Source organism: Eupeodes corollae, chromosome 3, assembly GCF_945859685.1.
Source record: "Eupeodes corollae chromosome 3, idEupCoro1.1, whole genome shotgun sequence".
Classification (NCBI taxonomy): Eukaryota; Metazoa; Arthropoda; class Insecta; order Diptera; family Syrphidae; genus Eupeodes; species Eupeodes corollae.
Window position 1 is genome coordinate 78,288,828 of NC_079149.1, and position 13,647 is coordinate 78,302,474.

Here is a 13,647-nt window from a genome sequence, read left to right on the forward strand (position 1 = left end):
AGACAAATCGACAGACGGGATGGGAAGTTATCAGTATGGGTCGCGTCCCAGCCTCTTTTTTTTGTCATACAATGCTCTAGCGAAAAATTTATATGCATTTTTACCCTTATAATATTTGCTTCTGCATGAATTCCAGAGTTTCATTCTTTACCCGTACTACTCGAATGTGTAACGCCTTAAAACGGTCTCTTTTTCTCCGTTTTTGCAATGTTCAGAAATTCAACTATTTCTTAGTAATTATTATAAATAAAATTAAAACGAACAAGAGCGTGGTGAATATAAATAACAAATAAGCTCCAAAGAAACACCCAACATGTTGCAGCACTGCTCTTCAGAACTTGCTGCATTCAAGCACGAATCGAACCTTCATATTCATACCATATTTAGGTAAATTGTATTGTTTTAATTTTCTCCGGGCCGGGCTTCTCGCTTCTCACTCAACGACTCAACACTAGTCTATCTTTTATTCACCTCGTAACCGTCGTTCGAGACGAACGTGTTTCCTGTGTTGTGTATTTGTTAAGGTGCAAAAAAACGCAATCATCGGGCTTAAATAATTACTAACATTGTTATATGTTCTTCTTTGATTCGTTAGTTGCTAAACTTTTCTATTTTATTTTTGGATTACAAGTCTACATAATATACTCACTAAAATGCTTACAACTAGAGAAAATAACAACGACGCACGAAGTTGTACGAACAAAATCTGGTTCTTAATAATTGGATCAAAATAATAAAGTAAACATAAAACCGTGTTTTGTCTGCCTTTAAAATCGCATGAACAAGGTTGCCATTCTGTGAGAATTTGACACGTGAGTCGCGCACCACCTGTTGCAAAAAAATAACAAAATAAATGTGCATCGTACATATTTTTAATACGAATTCTTCTGCAAGGAGTTTTCTTATCAGATAAATTTTTGAAATTAGAAGTGAAATTAATGTGATACTAAATATTTAAATTAGGTACAAAAAAATTGATGTTTTGTTAAAGTTTTTCAAATCCTATTTATGAAACAATCAAGAATAAATTAAATGTTTTTATTGAGTGATTTAAAAGTTCGTTTCGTATTTGTCTGAAATCTAGATTGTTGTTGTGTTTGGATTTGTTTAAGGGAATTAGTGTTATATTTTCCTGGCTATTGCTTCTATAAAATTGTTTATTCAGTGTTTTTCGCGAACACTTTTAGAATATTTTTTTATTCAATGGAATAATTTTTATTAAAAAATTACATAAATTGAGGTCGTTAACTTTGCACTTCTTTTGTTGTATCTATTTACTACTTAATTAAATAAATTTCAACTGTGTGCAGTTTATTATCGTGTGGCATGATTTTCCACAACTGAAGAGAGAATTAAAGTATTTTTATTTTTGTATTCTTTTGAAGTGTATGACTGCAGCAAAAGAAATCTGAACTAGAAAGAAATAAAGAAAACAAATAATTTGGAATGCGTGAAGTTTAATTATTCATAAAAAGTTGAATTATTATTTTTGTTTAATACTTTATTAATGCACTGAGCCATATTCACAAAAGAAAATACATTCTTTTGGTTTTGGCCAGCAGAAAACACGCATACCAAACATTTATATGCATTTCTTACTACGACTTTTTCAAGCTGCGCTGGAATAGTATTGGAGTTGCTTTAAAAGTAAGTTAAAGTTTTTCAAATATACATACCTACATAAACTTGCATGATTTGATTTGATGATTTCCATGAAAATGTTTTAATTTGAATAATAGGTGCAACCTTTAGTATAAGGGTTTAACAATTTAAATATTTTTATAAAATTTTAAAACTTTTGAACAGTTTGTGAAAATAAACGAAGAAAATACGGATCTATTAATTGAAATTCCCAACTATTGACTGGACCATTCCATTCACTGCTCTAATAAGAATAATTGTACAGAATTTAAAAAATTCCTAAGAGTCAAAGTATTCATTCCGTGATTTTAACTTTAGCAAGTTGTGAAGAGATAGTAAGCGTAATAAATGTTTAAAATTGCCTTTAAGGTTTTCCTTATTTTAATTTTTAACAATTTCAAAATAAACTTACCGTTAATTTAAGACAATAAAACAAACAAAAGCCTCCCTTTTTGGTAAATACAGTACCTATTAAGAAAATTAAGCGGGAGTCAATTTGTTACAAAACAAAATTATTATTTCCTAAAAAGAAAAACTATGTTAAATTAAGCCCAATCTAGTTATTCCTTTTACATCCATCACCGTCTCTTGAATTAATACTTCTCGTTTATTTACTACTTATATTTTCAACAGCAATTCCATTTAGCAAGCAACCATTTATTACCATATACAAAATCACTTTCTACGCCTAAACTAAAAAACAAAAAAGAGATTTGTATCCGCAATAAAACTCTTGTTGCACCTAGCTACTGTATTGAAGACAACTTTTTCTATTTATTGCATTGCAACCCCGTACATTGTACAGCGCACATTTGTGAGCCTGGTTTTGTAATGGAAAATGGCTCATGAATCTTTACTACTTTATTTTAGAGTTATCTTTCTCCAAGCGTTTTGCCATAAAGTGATAGTAAACATAACTCTAAACAAACCTTCCAGCGAAACTGGCCTTGCTTCTCTCTTCGGATCTGAACTATCTGATTTATATTATCAATATGTGAATCCTGACGTCTTTATTTTGGCGTTATTGGTTAAAAGTAAAATATCAAAAAAAAAAAATATACCATATGTATAACACAAAATAACTAATTAACTATGCGAATTTTGTTGATTTTTTAGAGATACTAAGACATTCCTACATATTTTTGTTACATAACATGATTATGCTTAAAGACCGATTTGGAACATAAAAGTGTCATTTTAGGTAAAATATATATAGGTACATATGTATATATCACCTATGATCAAAAGCATGGTTGCCAGTTTGCTCGTTAACGACCAAATTTGGTCATAATTTTCTTACTTGGTCCTGATAATTTCTTATTCTTATTTCTTAAGAAATGAAAAATAAAATGCGGACCTACAGTACTTTTCATTTGTAAACGGTACATAAATGTATTTAATTGGATGCACCCCATAACAAATGCACGATCATTGAATGCAGACGCTGAATGCATTCATTTCACAATTTATTGACAGATGGCTCGACATCTCAAAATCATCATATCTCAAGATCATAATCTTATGGCCTTTTCACACCAAACCCAAAAACGATTTTCGGGTTTTCGAAAACATTTTGCCGAAAACCCGAAAATCGTTCAAACCAAACATTTACACGTTTTCATTTGACATTTAAATTTGTTTAAAACCGGCTGTCAAATTTCGTATTGATGAAAAAATTTGTGAGTAAAAAGTTTTGTTCTTCTCAAATTATTTGTGAAAATAAAATGAATTCTAACCAATTCAAATTGATTTTAACGTAACACTAGCTCGTCTAGAAGAAGAGTTGCAACTGAAGTTCTAGGAACGGGAGGTCATGTTATGAACCAACAAGAACTACAAGCTCGCTTGGCTGCAGCTACCCTCTTAGTTCACTTCAACCGGTCCAAACAATTCACTAAGGAGAAGCTAATTATGTTTTAGTCATAAAATTTTTTTTATTTAAGTAACCAATCTACTAATTTACATTCAACAGATTTCAAATTAAGTACATGTATAATACAATTCAGTTTATAAATACATAATATTACATATTATATATAAAATTAAAAATTGGAAAAAAAAATTTAATTAATTAAAGTGAACAATCGACTTTTAAATAAGTTTCTGGACATTGATATATCCAAACTAGAATAAAACATATTAAATAAATTACAACATGCGGAAATGGGTTCACGTTGTCCATACAGCGTATGATGGGAATCAATTGACAAAAGCGGTCTGGCTCTTAAGGAAATTGAAGGAGCATACAGATGCAAGCAGTTAAACAAACTCTCACAATCAATGGTTGAAGTCAAAATATCACGAATAAACATGACACTATACATTTTTCTTCTCGACTCAAGAGTTTGTATTCCAATTAATAGACATAAGAATGATAGAAACCTTCTATATGGTTTTCAAAAATATTTCGAAGAGCAAATCTGAGAAATTTTTTTTGAACATTTTCAATTCTCTTTTTATCAGTTGTAGAGCTCCAAACAACACAATTATATTCAAGAACAGGACGAACAATACTGCAGTATATAGATTTAATTGTGTAAGGGTCCTTAAATTCCAATGAGTTTCTTTTGATGAATCCAAGTAAAGAATTTGCTTTGGATACAATATAATTAATATGTAAGTTAAATTTCAATTTAAAATCAAATACAACGCCCAAGTCTTTGAACTTTTCAACAACTTGTAACGGAAAATTATTTAATGAATAGTTTGGAATAATATTTAGCAAACTTCTATTGTAGGCCATACAAGCACACTTGTCAAAATTTAACAACAGATCATTTGACTTGCACCAATCAACTAATGAATTTAGATCATTTTGAAGAAGAACACAATCATTTAAATTAGAAATTCGAGAAAAGAACTTTATGTCATCCGCATACATAAGGCAATGAGAATTTTTGAGAACATTTGGAAGATCATTAATAAAAAGTAAGAATAATAAAGGACCCATATGACAACCTTCTGGAACACCAGAAGTTGCTTTAATCTTTTTGAGAAAAAGTCCCCGATCTTTACATATTGTTTTCGACCAAGTAAATATGAAGAAAGCCATTGAAGTAGCGGTCCACGGAAGCCATATGCTTAAAGTTTTTTTTAAGAGTATGTTTAAATTAACCCTACTAAAGGCTTTTACAAAGTCTGTATAAATCACATGAACTTGTTCTCGATTGTCTAGAGTATTAATGACAAAATTTGTGAATTCTACTAGATTAGAATTAGTAGACCTACCTATGATAGATTTAAATTTACCTTGAACAAGGCTATCTAAAAGCTTTGGAACAACAGGTTGCTTAGTTATTGGTCTATAGTTCGTTACTAAGTTTTTTGGTCCAGATTTAAAAATCGGATCAATGATAGAGACTTTCCACTCATTCAGGAAAATACCATTGGAAATAGATGTAATAGCGGAACAGAAAGAGAACTTGCACAATGACGAAAAACAATAGGGAAAAATCCTAATATATCTGTAGTTTTTTTTTAGGTTTAAGTTTATGCAAAGCATCTTCAATCTCGGTTAAGTCAAATGATATGCTAGAACAATCAAAAATAGATGGCAAGGCATTAATATATTGATAATTTATTGTTGAAGATGTAGAAGAGTTATAAATACTTTAAAAAAACTGTCCAAAAAAATCATTTCCGTATCACTAGTTTTATTATTACCCAAAAACATAGTTGTTGGAAATCCAGTAGTACTTCGTTTAGTATTTATAAATTTCCAAAAAGATGTTGGAGATTGCTTAAGATGACTTTCAACAGAATGAATATAATTACAGTAAAGAAATTTTGGAAGAAAAACAAAATCTTTCCTGAGACGAGAAAAAAATGTAGAAAATATATCATACAATCAACAACAAACAAAACTGTTACAATAAAAATTAATTTTATTTAAAACATTTTCTTCTTCTTTCACAAAAAATTCAGTCCAAAATACTGATATTATGACTATTGCTTCTGTTGGCCAAATGTGCCTTCAGAATCGCCATATATTGTGGCCGTCCGAGCAACATATAGGCAGGATTGGGAAGATTCTGAACGATTATGATGGGCTGCAATTTCTCCATGACTATCTCTTTGGCTTCTTCCTTTGAGGACTCGCCTGGTTTGTCCAATGCACTTAAGATCCTCTTGATGTTGGCAGGCTGTTCATCAAGTTGCGATAGCCCACTGTTGTGGTTTTATTCACTGGAACAACGATTCCCACATTGTGGAATGTTTTGGCGCAAATTTTCCTAGCCCGCTGCGACTTAGCCTCCACCAGAAATTTTCTTTCATAGTTATTCTCCTCCACAAATGAACTTATCGCCTTTCTCATATCTCTCAAATCTTTGTGATTGAACGGAGTTACCGGAAAGTCTTTCTCCAGGTAGTAAGCGAAAGCGTCAAACATATTTGTGGTGATGAGTTCGAAGACGCATCCCTTGGAAACGTCATTATGAACTATGAGCAAATCTTCCTCGTCGTTAGGGTCGTCACGCCAGTAGTGAATTCTGGTTCCTCGCTTAACAAAGAGCGTTTGAAACTCCGGAGGATCATAAAAGAACTGCCATTGCCGCAAATAGTCACCGGGGCTTTTATTCTCGAAGTTGCAAATTTTCCGCAATTTTTTCTGTTGCTAAAGTTTCCTTTTTTTTCATTTTTCTTCCATTTTCTGTAAATAAAAAACAAATAGACATAATTCTTATTTTGTAAGGAAATTGTATAAATAATATTACCTACCACCACCAAATTTATTTCAAAATGATATATTTGTTTTGACAGCAAATACGAAAACTTGTGGTTTACCAAAAATGTATGGGAAAACTTGAGTTTTCGATGTAGGTTTTCGGCGAAAACCTATAATTTCCCGAAATCCGGGTTTTGTACTTGGTGTGAAAAGCCTATAACGGAGAAAATTGACATGTCAGAATTTTGGGAAAGGTCGGTTATCTTAAAAACGGTTTAATTGAATATTGTTTTTGAAATATAGGTTAGTTCGTTTATAACTTGATGTTACTTAATTAAATTAAAACGATAGATAGACTTAATTTTGATACCATTAATAATATAATGCTGGCCAAAGAGCTTCAAGATAAAAAATAAACATAGCGTTTTTTCTAAATCAATTTTATTAAGCAATAATATTCGATATCCTGGCATAATGTTAACATACTGTGATCTTAAAAAAAAGAGGCCGCGATGCGACCCAAACTGATAACTTCCCATCCCGTCTGGCGATTTGTCTTGCTTAAATGATTTGCAGGCTTTCGGGTTTTGCTAAAAAAGTTGTCAGTTGAATTATTCCAACAAATTTAAAAATTTCCAATAATATTTTGAATATGATGAAATAGTTTGATATCAAAATCTATTTTTGCTAACGAGACTTTTAGTATTAGTCGAAAACCAATTTTAGTAGCATTTAAGTAATATTTTTTGTAGATTTAATTTTTTTGTGAAAAATTATATAAAAAAGTTACGGAATGTCGGAAACATATTTTAAAAGAAATTAGTTTGAAGCCAATATCGTTTTTAACTTTTGAAAAGATGTATGTTGAAAGTAAATTTTTAAAAACTTTAAGTATTTTTTTTAAGCTTTTATATTTTATAAAAAAACTATAAATTTGATTTTTCTTACAATTTTACCAGATGTCAAAAACCATTTTTTGTTAGTTAAATATTCGAGGTGACAGTTCTTTTTTTGTCAGTTTTTTTATTTATACGAGTAAAAAAACCGTAAATTGGATTTTTACCAAAAAATACGTCTTTATTATCACGTTACAATATATTTTATAATACATTTAATTCAAGTAGCTAGCGTTAAAGGTTCGTGAGTTATTTTGGGTTAAAACAATTTTTTTTCAATTTCTGCTGCTAAAAGAAAACACCCAGTCAAATTTTCAATTCGACAAATCGGACCGATTACAATAACTTCCTATGGAGTTAAAAACCACTGTGGATACAAATTATTTTGTCCCTTTTTTGGTGAGATTGGTCATTTTTATTTTCAGCTTTGGTCATGGAAATTTTTTTCAAGTGGCAACCGTGATCAAAAGTAGTCCTCAATTGTGAGGATACCGTTAAACGTTAATTTGTTATAAGTTGATTTATTGCTGAAACTGAAATATTTTTTTATAAAATTAGTTTTTTTTTTAAATTTACCTTAATAGTTCTTATATCACTTCGGTTTCAAAAGGCGAACATTTCCTAATATTGAATGCAAGAAATGCATTTCTTTAATTCTTATTTCAATTCAAATATCAAATTTTAAATTTAATTTTTGCTTAATTTTATAAAAAATAGAAACAAAAGTGGTAAATAATCCTTAAACTGCAAAAGTAACAATATTCTTATAGAAAATATTTTTTCGAATTCTTTTTTAAATGTAAAAACAATTATCCATCCTTTGATTTTCAAATAGTTTTGGTGGAGGATTTCGTACATACAAAATACAATTTCTGGCTGCCATCTTACTTCGTTGGTGTTAAAGATTAATATTACACTGTTTAAAACCTTCAGGGTCAATAACTTTACCTGTTTTTGTGGCCAAACTAAATGGAGTTTTTGAGTCCTGCTTAAAAATATTCTTTAATGAGGCCTTTCACTCAGAAATGATAGAAATTGTGTTGAAACGTTGTGTGCTGTGTTGAAATACTATATTCTGTTCTTGTTGGCATTTATAAATGCTAAGAACGCTACAAAAATACAAGATGCAAAAACCCAGAAAAGAAGAAAGTTTTTTTTCAGAAAAATTAGAATTGAAGGCTAGTTTCAGGAATTTTAAGGGAACTTAATATAAAATTGAAGATCTCTCTTTTTCTTTAAAACAAATTTTATGAAAATAATTTACAGCATTACTCAAGTTACAACAAACCACTTTTTGGTGAATGTCGTTAAATTACTAACAAATCTTTACTTACACAACTTAACTGCATAAGCTTTATGGCTTATATGATTCCCCCTTGCATCGTTCGTTGGTTAATATCTTATGAATTCGTGCTAAGTTTTTGGAAAAGGGCTGAATAACAAATTCATATTATTATTCTTTGTCCAACCCTCAGTTAAAAGTGGTACTTTTTGCAACAAAGTTTAGAAAGTAAAATACAAATTTTGTTTTCATATACAAAAAATAAATAATTCAAAATATTAAAGGGGTCATATCCATTGACTCAATACGATTAGTTTTGAATTGAAGGAAATTCCTGCAAAAATACAAACAAATTATCTCCCAGTGGGGGGTCTCATGACCCCAACGACCCTCCCTCTGGATCCGCCATTGACCACACTCCACCTATCAAAAACTTATCTCATTATTTTTTCTTATATTTCTTTATATAAATATCTCCATAAATCTGGACATAAACATAATTGTTTGTTATCATCACAAACTTTGTTTTACATCCTGGTTTCTTAAATATAATTAATAATAAGGTTTCTTTAAATAAGTGAAATTCTAATGCAAATTTCAAAAAAATATGCTACTCCCTTATCGTCAAAGTACGAAACGTTTAAAAATAATTTATATTAATCCAAAAGCCCAACAGAAATAAGCAAGAAACCATTAATCTTCGATGTTTCTGAGATGAGATGAGTTTTGTTTTCGGTATGAGTTGTCCCAGAGGTATGGGCACGTTCATCGTCCCAAAAAAATGAAACACCGGGAAACTGGCTCAAAAATACCTTTTGGTATATATATATTATTTCACAGTATTTCATATTTTTGTTTTGAAAAAAATTGAGTTTTTCTATTTCTCTTTTTTTTAAAACTTTTTTTGTTAATATTTGTTCAGTATCAGGATGGAAAAGGGAACTTAGTAACGAAATAATAGATACGATCTATATTTATCTTATTTTAAAACTATTGAAAACTGTGTTCGGTACCACAATATTTGATTTTCAATATAAACTAATTTTTGATAGTTGCGTCATTTTACAAATAAAATGATATTGATCAAAGTCACACAAACTTTTCTCCCTTTTTCTTATGTTTGTTACTTTTCAAAAATTTTCTGTATTGTCTTTCTTTAAAACTACGTCATCGTGTGTTACAAAAAAATATTATTTAGTCAGGTATTAGGAGGGTAACAACAAAAACCGAGATAGGTTTTTAAAAATTTTATATAACATGTCACGTACGAAACGGACACAATGCATCACGTGTAATAATTATTAAAAAAACAAATAAGGTATTTAAGAAATACAGTTTTTCTTGCATTTTACAGTGATTTACTTATACAAAAAAATTTTGCTCTACGAAAACAAAGAAGCTTTGTGTCTTGTAAAACAACATCCGCATTTTTGTGTAATTAAGTTCTCAATGTTTAGAGCAACTTTATTTCTGCTGTTTTAAATTTGGAAAACTTCCATATACAGTCATGTTAATGACAATTATCATAAACGAATTAAAATATTATGATTCGACCTAGAAAAACTAATTTAAAGTTCAATGCAATTATTTATTACAAAAATAATGGTTCAGTTCGCTCAATCCATCAAAATAATCAATTTATTGGAGAACATTTTGGGTGTGAAGTCGCTTGTCTGCGTTTACCAAATCATTAAAAATGAAATAACGCATTGCTAAGTCATTTTTACTTTAATATTTTATTTGTACACACAATTTTCACCAGACCAGGGTGAAGTTAGTTGGTTCCATTTATTATTACATCCACAACTTGCTATGTGTGTCCCATTTTTATTCTTGCTTAGAAAGTCCTGCAGAAAAGTCCACAGTCGATCAAGTATTCACATTACTGCAGATTCTGGGAAAAAAACCGAGAACATCAAATCGACACCCACCACAATGTCAAACTGTATAATGCCATGTCTGGTTTTGGCATCCCTGCCAAAATCGTGCGTTTGTGAAGGCTGAACATTGAGAATTCGCGCTGCTCCATAAAGGTTGGAAACAACTTAACCGAATATTTTGATATCTATATGCTTTAGACTATCTTACGATTTTTTAAACATCGTCCTTGAAAGAGTAGTGCAGATGTCCCACGTTAACACAAGGGTCACTATTTTTCAAAATTTGTCCATTTACTAGCATAGGTATGCTTATGACATTGACAAAATCGGAAGAATTCAGTGTGATGGCAATGGAGCTTTGTAAGTATTAAGGCAGGGGCGGCAAAATGAGCTAAGTGGTTACTAATAACAAAACTTAGTACATGCTGTCATCAAGAAACTACCTACAGCACCGACGTCTATGTCAAAACCTCACCATCGACAGACGTAACTTTGAGTTATTAAATTACTTTGTCTTCTTTTTTTTATTTTATCAAAATCTTAAAGCTAGACAAAAATTCTTAAAAAAACTAGCGTAAATTTCAAAAACTTAAGAAAATATCTTACTGACCCTATGCGGCTGCTCTAAGTTAATCCATTATCTTATAACTATTGCCATTTAGACTAGAAAATTTAAATACTAAATAACAAGAACTTAATCTAAAATCAAAAATATTTTTCAAAAACCGGGTATCTTTATCACTATTTTTTTATTTTACATAAAACTTAAAACTAATTAAAAAAAAATATTATTATACTTAAGCACCTTAAAACCAACCAAAACTTATAATACTAGTTAAAAATACTTAAAAACTAGAACAGCCACAAGCTTTTAAGCTTTTTTTTCTGTGTTTGTTTTTATTTTTTTTTAATTAACGCTGACTGTCCCTAACCTAATCCTTAAACCTATGTAAGCCGGCCGAGACCAAACGCCCTTGACAACTTTAAATGACATTCTCAATTTGAAGCTACCAAAACTGGTTCTTCTGTTTGACCCTATCTCTTCCGTCCGTATCGGAAACAGTCCTACTGAACCGAAGGCACTCGGCTCCGTCCAGTGCGAGAACGTCTCGACTGTATAGAAGTCACCTACCAAAGTTTTACGGCTGAAAACGCCTCCCTATCCTGTATCAGCCCTCGATTGCCTAAATAGAGAAAAGCTTCGAGCGGAACGTTGCCACTTAAACGTGCACTTTCGTAGTACTCATTGTTGGGGTAGTAAGTCCAAAAATTAAGCTGTTATTTGACAAGATTGCTCTCGCAATGTGACCCCTACCAAGCTTTTATGTTAGATCTGTTGCATAGAACCCGGTTGGAATAGTAATGTTTGTACTCCGACTCTGGTTTTCTGTGTAGTCCAAGGCAACGTCGCAGACATTGTCTCTTACCCTAATTTGAGATGGGGCAACGTTGAACTATACTGGACACCCATAGGCAATTATCGGCCGAATAAGGCCCATGCAGCAAATCACCTTCACCCTGCTGTCAAGACGTCTGCTAAAAACAACCGTTCTGTCAGGCAAAGGCTCCCCTAGCTCTTTTCAGAGCAGTACTCATATGTCCGTCGAAATACAAGTACTTATCCAACCAGATGCCAAGGTACTTTGCTACACTTTTATTCGCCAGTGGCTGTCGATTTGGTCCAACGATCACTAGATTTTTCCAGTTCTTTCTTGTATCTCTTGAGGCTCCATACAGCGAAGTCCTGAACAGAATAGTTTCGCATTTCTATTTGTTGATTTTCAACTTTCAGTCATCGCAATATTGCTGAATCTTACCGAAATCACCCTGCAAAAGTGTGTTGATAACCTCAATTTTTGGTGGCGTTCTGTATGCAATTAGGTCGTCGGCGTACGCTATTGCCGGAGCCAGACTTGATATCAGATCACTGGTGTAAATGCTGAATAAGATCTGCTAGTTAACCGCTCAATGTTGAAGACCATTTTCAATATCAAAGATTTTGGTAGATGTTAAATTGCCAATTTTGAAAATAAACCGTCTACCATTAAGCATGTCATAAAGCGTATACAACAGTGGTTTACTTATGCGAAGTCTATTTAACTTTAGATACAGACTCTCTAACCATACGGTGTCGAAGGCATTCTCCAAGCCAACCAGACAAGCACCCGTACATTGTCTTTTAGATTTGTTCCACTGAATATCAAAAACAAACTTAGAGGCAGCATGAATAGTGTCATGTCCCGCCTTAAAGCCGAACTGATTATCCGGAACTATTTGGTTGTTCTCAGCCTACTCGGACAGAGCTCTATTTATAACTTCTCGAATACCTTACTGATACTCGGCAGCAGACTTATCGACCGGATTGGAGTTGTCCTTTCATTTTTTCGGGAGAGGATGTACCACAGCATCTGTAGAACGTTGTTAAACAGAGTGATATAAATGTCGACAGCTTCCTAGGCTCCCCTATGAACAGAGAAAAATCAAATGAAGAATTACTCTTCCTAATCGCTGTTTCTTTGGGCTAAGAAAGCAATTGAGAAGTAAAGCCCTCTCTTGAGCAACCAAAGTAACGCTATATAAGACCTTTATCATCCCCATCCTGTAATACGGTTCAAAAGCAGATGAAAGCATCTTTGGTCGTGATCTACGAGAAGGGAAGCCCTAGTTCAATATTCAGTAGTTACACGTTTTGGTTTTCAGCAAACGACTTTTCTCAGAAACAGTATGCATCATTGAACTATCATGTTAACTGATGTTTTCTAAAATTGCAATATTCTTTTGTAAATTTCTTTTTTTAGTGTATCGTCAATGAAGTTCAATTCTTCTATATAGGTGATCAATTTAGAAATAGTGATAGTTGTACCAAGCGTGTATTTTGAAATACGGAGTTATACAGATTCGGGTCATTAAAATTCTTTTTCATCCAATAAGAAAACTATTCCAATCACTTGTCGATCTCATTTTTTTACATCTTATACAATGCTCCTAACGCCCGTCAATTATAACATCACTTAAGATTTCAAGCAATAAGAATTATCGGAGTGTTTGCATTAGATTCAGCTTTTTATTCGGTATTAGTTTTAGTGTGTATTCTTATGATTACTGTAACAAAATATTTGTTAAAAATGTTTACTTTGTTAAAAGTTCATAAAAGACGAATGTACAAAAATCAATTAATATGGTTCTGTTTTCGTTTTGACTAAAAAATGTTTAGTTATATATATTTATTTTTTAATAAGTACTCGTAAATTAAATCATTTTTTTTGACATTATTATATGATA

The 13,647-nt window shown here is 31.6% G+C and overlaps 1 protein-coding gene across 2 annotated transcripts in view; it reads left to right on the forward strand.

The window, feature by feature from the left end:
• The first annotated feature begins 485 nt into the window (after window positions 1-485).
• LOC129949647 (uncharacterized) overlaps window positions 486-13,647 on the forward strand; it is a 91,447-nt gene continuing 78,285 nt past the window's right edge. For both annotated transcript variants that reach the window (XM_056061229.1, XM_056061230.1), the window contains exon 1: window positions 486-1,647. The gene's annotated coding sequence lies outside the window, so the exon portion shown is untranslated. The remainder of the gene's footprint in view (window positions 1,648-13,647) is intronic.